The sequence below is a fragment of the Daktulosphaira vitifoliae genome, unplaced genomic scaffold (assembly GCF_025091365.1).
Source record: "Daktulosphaira vitifoliae isolate Bord-2020 unplaced genomic scaffold, ASM2509136v1 Scaffold_1, whole genome shotgun sequence".
Classification (NCBI taxonomy): domain Eukaryota; kingdom Metazoa; phylum Arthropoda; class Insecta; order Hemiptera; family Phylloxeridae; genus Daktulosphaira; species Daktulosphaira vitifoliae.
This window is the reverse complement of record NW_026099572.1, coordinates 72,529,705-72,540,796: the sequence shown is the minus strand read 5'-3', so window position 1 is coordinate 72,540,796 and position 11,092 is coordinate 72,529,705. Positions and strand designations below refer to the sequence as shown.

Genomic DNA, 11,092 nt, shown 5'->3' with positions numbered 1-11,092 from the left:
TTATTATTATTAAGTGCAGTAAATATTACTAGTCGCTCAAATATCATGCACATTTTTTTCAAAAATTCTAAATTAAATTATTATTTACTCGTAGTTAATGTTATACAAAATATATTATCTAAGAAATTCCAATTATTTATTAGATGATAAATGAAAACACCCTAGCCTTTGTTTACAAGCAGACTTACGAGAAAAAAATACAAAGAAATTCAGAGTAAATAATATAAATGCTAGTGGCTTTAGTTTAATACAACAGGCGTTTGGAGGGTTACACAAGACATTTTACAAAATTTAAAACATGTTTTTAATTATGGAGTTTTATTGGGCGAAACACGGCCTGAGTTAATTACTTTGCTTAAACGTTTGCTTGATGAAGTATAGTTTAAAATTAGACTCTATATCTGTTATTCCAAATAAAGCTTTGTCTGTAGAAAATAGATCTTTTAAAACTACATCGCGAAGTTTATACATATCAAGTCTTATTGACGAGTTTCTGAATGAAAATTTCACTAAACTACTACTGGAGTAATAGTAAAGGTAGTGGTTTTACGTTATCATGGATTGACGGCATTCTATTGTACACTGACAAATACATTCCTCCTGGTAGAGGTAGTTATTTACCGTTTCCTAAAGAAATTGAAGGTAAGCATGCAACTATCAATGCAAAAAATGAAGATAACAATTTTTTAATTTACAGTATAATATCTAAATTTATAAACCCAGTAAACGCTTTTCGTATAACTGTTCAGCAGAAACATTTTGATGAGCAAGGAATTAGATATAATGTTTTAGAACTTACTATGACTATGCCACTTGAAAAAATTGCAAAATTTGAAAAACAAAACCCTGACGTATCCGTGAACGTATATGGACTGAAAAAAGGTTTTGTAATGTATAAAAATAAAACAAAAAAAATTAGACCTCAATTAGAAAAAAATATTGTTATACCTCTAAGAGTGTGTAAAGAATAAAAACTTGATCATTTCGATCTTTTAATGATATCAAACGAGAAGGTCTTGGACATTACTGTTATATAACACATTTAGCCAAGCTGGTGCGATCTTCCATTATTTTGTTTCATTCAAAAACCGTAATATCTAGTTGATGTTTTAAAACTTATACTTCCAAACAAAACAAACCTAGCAAAGAAAAACTCGTACGTCAGCATAAAGAACGTTGTAGAGTTAACGAGCCTATAACTCCTGTTATGTCTGAACCAGACACAGTCACCAAATTTGAAAATTGAGATAACACTAAACATCATCATGTAGTCATATACGCTGATTTTGAAGCTGTTTTGTTCAAACACAAGTCCGAAGAATCACAAGAAAAGAATACACAGATAACGCATGATCATGAACCTCTGAGTTATTGTTATTATGTTAATGTTAGAAACGTTATACCTACACCATTACATGAACAGTTTTTTTATTCCAACGTATCCAATATTATTCAGAAGGACGGTCATGGAGAAAAGGGAACAGTAGCTAAACATTTCGTTCCGGAAATTGTGGAAGTAGCTCGAAATATATCTCAAATGTTACAAGTCAACTTGCTCATGACTTTTAAGTAAGCTGATGTGAAGAAACATAATGATATACATAAACGCGATGTGTGTCCTTTATGCAACGTTAAGTTCTCTATAGATAATTACCGAGTTCGCGATCATGATCACTTAACAGCCATGTATAGAAACACAATTTGTAATGAATGTAATTTAAAGTTAAAGTCTCCTAAGTTTGTCCCCTGCTTTTTTCACAATTAATCTAACTACGACAGTCATTTCATTGTAACACAGCTAGGATACGACAATAAACTCATAACTGTTATACCTAACAGTGAAGAAAAATTTGATGGAAATATTACTGAGTGGTGTTCATTTCGAGACACATACGAAGATTTAGTTCATAACAATAAGGATATAGCTGTTATTATGCGTTTTCATTTACTGATGTCATGTCTATCGGGTCCACCGTTAACAATAATAAAATCGGTGTCACTAACGGCAGACAATTACACAATAGCCTGGGACGCATTGAAGGCCCGCTATGAAAATAAAAGATTACTAGCTACAAAGCATTTAGATAAAATATTCGGTTTTAGTCCTATTAAAAATGAATCTGTTTCATCGCTGTCATTATTTATTAATATATTCCGTGAAAATATAACGGCTATCAAAAAACTTGGCATAGAAGATGTTAGTGGTTTTATTCTATTTTATATTGGTTCTCGAGCTTTGGATATAGAGACAAGGAGATTATTTGAGGCGAGCATTTTACAATCTAATGCACCTACTTTAGAAAATCTTTTGGACTTCGTGTCACAAAGAGTTCATATTTTGGAAAATATCGGTACTATTGATAATACAACTGAAACCGCAGTCAAGGTCACGGGTAAAAGGGGCCAGTCCAACATTACTACTCAAGCGTCTTATGCAGTGTCCGGGCGTCACACAGATCTAATAAATGTGTATGTTGCCACCAAGAACATTCGATTTATCGGTGTTACACTTTCAAGAGGAAAACGGTTTCGGAGAGAAAAAAGTTTGTTATAAATAACGGATTATGTTTTATTTGCCTTAGGAGCGGGCATACGGCCAGTTCATGTTCCAGTGAATACAATTGTAAACATTGCTTTGGAAAACATAATATATTGCTACATGAAGAAAAAGGCAATTCTTCTCAGATTGACGATGTTAGAGGCGAGGAAGAAGAGACAAGTCCATTATCAACGTCAGACCAAGTAGCCGATACTTCTCAAGTGTTTTCAGGTTTGGCTCGCTCAGGGACCAACGTACTCGGCACAGCGGTAATTCGCATAAGTGATACGGCGGGAGAACCACATGCTGTACGCGTGTTGCTCGATAGCGGTTCTCAGGTGTCTGCGATCACCTCAGATTGCGCAAATAAACTCGGTTTGAAAATATTTAAAGGGTGCAGAGAGGTTGTTGGTTTAGCTCAACAACCAGTCGCTCAATCACTAGGGGAAGCAACCTGTACTTTCGTTCCTTTAGTAGCGCAAGAACCGAGTTTCATAGCATCGAAAATTTTAGTATTACCACAAATAACTAAACTTATGCCTCATGCTAAATTACCTAATACGGTACGAGAGCGTTATAAGCATTTAACCTTAGCTGATCCACGGTTTGATGATCCGTTATCAGTTGATATGTTGATCGGTAGTGATTTGTATCCACTTTTATTACCACAAACAGTGGATATAATACATAGTCCGGGTTTGCCTTCGGCCATGAGTACCCATTTGGGTTGGGTTATTTTCGGTTCGTTGAAAGAGTCATCTGAGTCGTCATTTAAATCGGAACTAGCGATTGAAGACTTAACAAGAACATTTTTTATTGTTGAAGAACCGTCTGTAAATATAGCACCCACAACCGAGGAAAAGTTTAGCCAGATGTCAACCGGTGATATCACTGTTCCGCGACGCAGAACAAGAAAACATTGCGTTAACTCATTATTTCGTAAGAATATGTTAGATGAATCAACGGAGCGGTCGGTGTTACGACACGGAAAAAAGAATTTATTTGATCACAGTTCATATAGTATGATAATTACGGACAGAGAACAAAATATTGAAAGACAATTAGAAAATTTAGCGCGAGACAGGCGTAAACGAAAACGACGCACAGTAGTCAATCGCGTCGTATAACTCGGTACAAAACCAATCTTTTAATTATCTCTTTCCTTTCTTTCTTCCCATAAGCATTAGACGGCGCTACTTATTATTTGCATTAATTTTATAAATTTTTTTCATTGTTGATTTTAGCTTAAATTTTGTTTCATTTTTTTTTAATAATTTTCTCATTAAGTATATGAAGTTATGATTGATAAATAATTTTATTAATATGTATTAATTTATTTTACTTAATATCAAAGGGATAAGGTTTTAAAAATAGGTTTAAGGTTTTTTTTTGTTTTAATTGTAAAGATATTTTTTTGTTGTTTAAAAAAAAAAATGTTCTGACCGAGAAAATCACTCCAGTGGAATTTTGAAAGCAAACCTTTCAAACGGCGAGAGTATGTTCGGTCGTGACGAAACAGTTTGGTGGGTGAGCGCCGGTTTTTTATTCTCTTCAACAAGAGCGTGACCTGTCACAACTGGTTTACTTGTTGGGGTAGTGTGTGGCGGTGGTCGCGAAGGTGTCATTCGCGTATCGGCATGCCTAGAGTGGTTTTGTGTATCACGGACTCAAGTGCGTTATTTTGTTGGTTTTGTTTTCTTTGACGGTTTTATGTGTTCAATTCACTCTGTTGATTGCATCGGGCTCAACTGCTTTACTTGACACATTCACCATCTTCATTTGGGTACAGAAAGCAAGGTCAGACTATACATTTTCTGTTTGTCTAAATATTAATTGCTAAGAATTTATATTGTTGTATCTTAGTATATTAGTTTAAATATAAATACTAACAATAGATTTAAGATAAACCATTGTTGTTACTGTATTAGAGAATACATATTAAATTCGATAAATAAATTACAGTCCATTAAAAACGTTTTCTTTTAATTTTATTTAAAGGAACCTTTAGAGACGTGATTTCATTCGGCGATTGGTCGTCCGAGTATTTCGCGTCGCACAAATACTATGGATATATTAAAATCGACATTTTGGTATAACACAATGTTCTCTTCCTTTACCGGAGGTGACTGTAGAAATCATGTTATTTCATCCATCATGTCATAAATAATATTTAAAAAGTCTGCTGACATACTAATATGCTGTGAGGGAGTAATGATGCATAGCGTAATATTGAAGTATTCCTTTGGATTCAGGCTCACTTGCAAAAATGTTCTGACGCTGAACGCAATAGTGTAATTTCTAGAGTCTCTCATCTCGGCTGGCAGTGTTGGTGAGATACAGGGTGATCCATTTAACATTGACCAGCAAATATCTCAAAAACTATTTATTATTTTAATAATTTTTTTTTTTAATTATTTTAGTTACATAAAACTCTACATTTATCCATGATCAGATAATTTTTAGGTTCATCCCTTATGCCTTAAAAGGGTACCAACTTTTTTTTTTCAAATGGAAACATATATTTTTAGTTAGATATATTGATAGAGTTTTTTTTTTTTATAATTTTTAGCGTTTGAATTTTTCATTTAAGTCAATTAGTTTGCATGTTATTTCACTTTAAAGTTTTGATTTTTTTTACCTATATATATGTATAAAACGGGTAGACTTGTAATACAGGTAGTTAATTGCAGCGGTTATGATGGCTCGTAAAGACACATATTAGATAAGATAAGATATTTGCTGGTCAATGTTTCACTCTGTATAAATGTAGCGCTGTTTTCTTACAGGTTCGGCTGCCATATTGTTCATGTAGTAGATTCTTCTTCTTAGAGCTAATGGTTCTTGAAGACACTGTGACTCTATCAACGATTTCACGCTCATTTATGTAGAAAAATCAAACATTTTTATTGGAGGGTCAGTAAATCACAGAATACATAATATCCCCGTATACTAACCCTTTCCTCCAACACTTAAGTAATTTCACTTTAATACAATAATAATTCATTTTAAACTCGCGATTTCTAAATATTTGTATACAAATATATGTAATAGAGTATGTGTGTATATTTTTTATACAATAACGTTTACACATTAACAAACGCAGTAACTGAATAAATAATAAGAATTTGATAAAATATTATGGTTACGTCTAACATACAAATATTTTCTCTTTAATTACAAAATAACTAAATTCATATGAAATATTAAAATATTGTTCATATTTATTTATTTACTTTAATATCATTATAATAATCACCCTATGATGCAGTGGCGTGCGGTGATATTTTATGCCGGGTAAGCGCTAAAATAAAATTTCAAGTTAAAACAAAAAAAAAGTATTTTATTAATAAAAATTATATTCTAAAAGTTATTTATAGATAAAATCCATTCGTCTTTCTTGTTTCAAAAATTCTTTTATAACTTAATCATAAATTTCCGTATTATTTTTTTCTTTATGCAGAAGTTTTTAATAATAAAATAATAATAATAATAAAACTATATTAATAACAAAACAATCCGAACGTATCGTACAAATATTGGAATTCCGTTTTTAAAATTATCGATAAGCGCTTTCAACCGCCACGTAAAAACATGTATATCTTCTTCTACCACAACCGGTCATTCCTATAAATAACGATACGGGCCAGGCAATCCAAAATACGAGCGCTTCTGTAAAGAAATTGCCTATACGAAAAAAATTCATTTAATTCCTTTCAAAGAAGCCTAATAATTTTTTTATAATTGAATACTCAAATAAGAATTAATGAATAGTTGTAATTTTAATGTATAAGTCAAATTGTCATTTAACATTATAAATGTTAATCTTTTTAATTCTTCCTTTTTGGCCGGGCATGCGCCGCTTACCTAGCTTGCCTTGACCGCACGCCACTGTTGTGATAAGTATNTTAGCTTGCCCTGACCGCCGCCACTGCTATGATGAGTATGATTACTCATCGCCTTCCCTCCTATGTAGGGGTAAATCGTTGATCTACAGTTTTAATATATACGTTAGTCAAAGAAGGGAAACCCTCTATGATTAAAGGCCTACACGTCACATGGTCATAGTTGGGTTAATATGCCGCCGCCTTGCGACGAACAGTTGCCGAATCGGTAACACTTGTGTCTTTTACGCTAAGGGTACGAGGTTCGCATCCTACTGTGGCTATTAATATTTAGCATTTTTTTGAGTTAGAAAAAAATGTTCAAATCATTTGATTTTTTCGTCCTGAAGCAATATCTCGCGGTAGTTCCAGGGAGGTCCACAGCATGCCGGCGGTGTGAAAAAAAAAAAACATGCCGCCGCCTTAATGTTCCTTTTACAATTCATATTTCATATTTCACATTTCACATTGTGTTAAAACATATAAACTATATCTACTGAGGTCTTATTCGCGTTATTTTACAAAAGTAAGAGTAGAATTATCTTGTACACGAATAAAAAAACACGGCAGAGTATAACCAATAGCTTCTCAGCTATATATCGAAGTTAAAAAAAATAAAATACTCAATTTTTGCATAATTATTGGGGGGCGATATTATGAAAATATAATTTTACGAAAAATATCTATATTTTTTAAATTTTTCTTTAATTTTCCAAAATATCTTATAAAAAAAATGAAATTTTAATGATTTATCAACCAGAAATATATATTAATTTTTATAGATTCTATCATAGGAATACTGAAATGTAGTGTAAGCAACTGTCAAAATAATGCTGAATGAATGGCGAGGATATGTAAATGCTCATTTTATGATCTTTGTATAAATAAATATATGAACCAAATGTGTTCATCTTGTAAAAAAACAGAAAACTTCATGGATGTAAGTAATTAATTTACATAAAACAATTTAATTAATTTAAAAATAAATAAGTTCATCTTAAAAATTCATGAAACATAAGAAATTTTTATATGTCGATGTTCAGGAACTCTTGATCGTGTTCAAGGTGATAGCTTATCAATTCAAAAATTGATTGTGAAAATGCAACTTCTCAAAAAATGCTTTCATATAACTTTTTTATTAAAAAAAAATTAAAAGTTCTTATAAGTTTTATTTTATTTTTTATGTGTTTTTAACATTTTTAAAGTGTTATAATACAAAGTTTAATTTTTTAAGCATTGTGGAAATACAAATTTTTAATATTAAAGACATTTTTAACAATAAAAAGAATAATTTTAATTTGTGATTAGTACTCAATTTTAATTATAAAATTAATTTTTTCTCAGTATACTTCAAAAACTGATCTAACGATCTAGCAAAGTGGACAAAAAAAAGCTATCGACATATATTATCCTTAAATAGTTTTAAAATTTATATCAAAGCCCACTTAATTCAAACCAAAAGTTAATTTTTTTTTTTTAATTATTGGTTCATAAAAACCAAAACCATATAAAAATCATGTTAGATGAGAATGCTACTATATCCAAACAATTTGAAAAATATAAACGATGATATGGCTAAAAATATTATAAATTATTGTAGTAATTAAAAAAAAATGTATATTTGGGTCAACATTTTTGACCCGCGTTATAATTCACAACGAGCGGTTGATCAACAAAAGACACCTCTACAACTTTCAATATAGTGTTTCAGATATACTGTCTGAATGTGACTACTCGACGACACGTGATGTGTTGGTCGGTGGTCAGACAGGCGTCATGAATATTTATATAAAACAAATTAATTAATACAATATTTCCGTTTTCTCTTAAATAGGTAATACTAATGAACTTAGCAAATTCAATGTCTTTTATAAAATATATGAGCCTCCTGCGACTTTATATTTTATATTTATATATTTTAAATTCTCTTCTGTAAAAATCACTAAATAAATTCAATACCAATAAAATATACTGTAGATAATATTGGAACTTAAAAATACAAAATAACAGAATTTTTCGAAAAATCAACATTTTTTACCACAGAGAATATCAAAAGAAAAAAAAGATTATAAAAAGAAAAATAGTCATAATAAATATCACTTATTTCTAGAAATAATTAATAATAAGTGATGGGAAATATCGAATAGTAACTATCGAACTATTCGATAGTTTATGCTAAAAACACACTATTCGGTTGTATAAAAACAATTCGAATAGTTATTCGATAGTTTAAAATATTCGAAAATACCCATCACTAATAATAAGTATACAGTGATTACTACTATGATTTGATTGATATGCCTCACGCAATATTTTTATAAGTATATAACACATAGTTTTTTCTTTTGAGAAGTTAACTCAGCATTCTATTTTATATAATTTGTTTATCCTCTTTTAAATAGTATCAATATATGTTGTTTAAATTGAAATGTTTAACTTGCTTAAAATATTTAGAATAATATCAGATATTGTGAATATATTGTTTTTATTATGAGGTGTAGTTTGTTTAAAAATAGAATAATAAATTACAAACTATTTAATTAAATATTAAAATTATTTTCAATATTAAAATACTGAATTTTTAATAACTCCTCATTATAAGAATTAGTTTAAATACGACTATAAGTATTCATCATTGTTTTAATAATTTTAATGATTATTTCAGGATATTAAAAAAATATTTTTTTTCTTATTAAGAAATATCCATTATAAAAATTTTAATAATGGTTTACTAAAAACTAACAAATCTTGATACTTAAAAATACTTTTAACTTGACAGTTATTCAATAATTACAATTTTTGAACCGTTGGAATTATAAAAAAGAAAACTATTTTGTTATTTTGCAATAACATTAGTTATTGCAATAATTACATTACATAGTCATGTATCTAAACTATTTTTTTTTTTTTTTCACAGTTTTAATCATTATGTTGCAGTCTATTTTAACTCTCTGAATAAAATTATACTAAACATATGTTCTTTAATACATAATTTTTTTAAAATCCCAAATATTGTATTGGCTTTTTCTTAATAATTTAAGTAATACCAAACCAAAAAAATAAAATTCACTTCAGTGGGGTATTGACATAGTGGAGACGTGCCATAGTTGCGTCCAGTATAGATGGTACCTTACAGTGATTAAAATCACTATCATAAAAACGCTTCAATACAAATCTGTAGATAGTGTTTAATTTAAAAAAAATAAATGTAGTTTAAAAAACTAAAAAAACACGCTTTTAAAGCACATCGAACTAAAAAGTTAAAAATAATTTTTTAAATAAGTTTAAAATAATTATGAACAAAAAATACTAGTATTATTGTGATAAAAGCGTCGGGCGCTCAATATACGAAAAATATGACACAAAGCACCCACGCTTTTATCACAATAATACTAGTATTTTTTGTTCATAATTATTTTAAACTTTTTAGTTCGATGTGCTTTAAAAGCGTGTTTTTTTAGTTTTTTAAACTATATTTATTTTTTACTTTTTAGTTTCATGTTATGATAGTAGTTACTATCAATATCATGGTTGTTACGGGTAACGGGAAATCAGGGTTCGATTCCGGGGAGGGAGTCTGAGAAACGGCTACCACATCCAAGAAAAGCAGCAGGCGCTAAATTACTCACTTCCGGAACGTGGAGGTAGTGAAGAAAAATGACGATACGGGAATCATCCTTTGTAATCGGAATGAATACACACTTTATCTCTAAATAAGAATAAATCGTGTTAATATATTAATTTTAATAGTAATTAGAATTTATATATTTATATATATATATATATATACAAATAATGCGACTTAAGTACGTAAACGTATCATGCACTAAGTATAGCTGTGTTTTGTTGGCGGGCGGGTCGGACTAACGTTATACGTTATATAGAATGAAATTGAATTTTTTGAATAATTTAGTATTGTAATTTTTATAGAGAAATTATAAAAAATAAAAATATAGTTATTATTTTTATGGCAAACATATATAAACGTTGAAGGTCTTGATGCAATAAAAAAAAAATTGTATTTATAAATAATTTTACTGGTCTACAAGGTACTTTCATCCGAGACCAAATACATTTCTAAACCCATTTTTGCGACGATTTCAAATCTGCATTTAGAGATTCGCATACACCCAGAGAAAAATCTCGATCTATATAATAAATTCATTGTTCAATTTGATAAATATATCATTACTATTGAATCAATGATATATTTATCAATATGATATTCTTTTTTCTTGTCTTGAACAATAATTATTTATAAGAATAGTTATTTTGTTCGTATTAATAAAACATTAATATAAACCCTTGATAAAATTTCTCTTTCAATTTTGATTGAGGTTTTTCTTTGGGTGTATGGTCTAAATAAGAACAAAATCCTTCTAATTAATATAACAAATATTTATGTTTGATTATTATGTTACGTATGAATAATCAATAAATATACTTTTCACTTTATAAAAATGTATTGTTAAAATCAGATGAAACTAAAAATCATTTTTTTTTTTTATATTTATGATTTATACAAGGTGATCGAAATCTGGTAAGACACTTATTTTCTCAGAAACTATTGAGAATTTAAAATTTTTGTAAAAAGAAAAATTATTAAGTTTATAAAACTCTACAATAATATGAAGTTAAACGAATTTTTTTTTTATCCCTTCAGGGATAAAAA

The 11,092-nt window shown here is 29.4% G+C and overlaps 1 long non-coding RNA gene across 1 annotated transcript; it reads left to right on the top strand.

Moving 5' to 3' along the window:
• Window positions 1–3,795: 3,795 nt before the first annotated feature.
• LOC126895525 (uncharacterized) lies at window positions 3,796–7,596 on the top strand. The gene is made up of 3 exons (XR_007701668.1): window positions 3,796–4,336; window positions 7,203–7,360; window positions 7,464–7,596. It is a non-coding gene; the product is annotated as an uncharacterized LOC126895525 (long non-coding RNA).
• The last annotated feature ends 3,496 nt before the right edge of the window (window positions 7,597–11,092 follow it).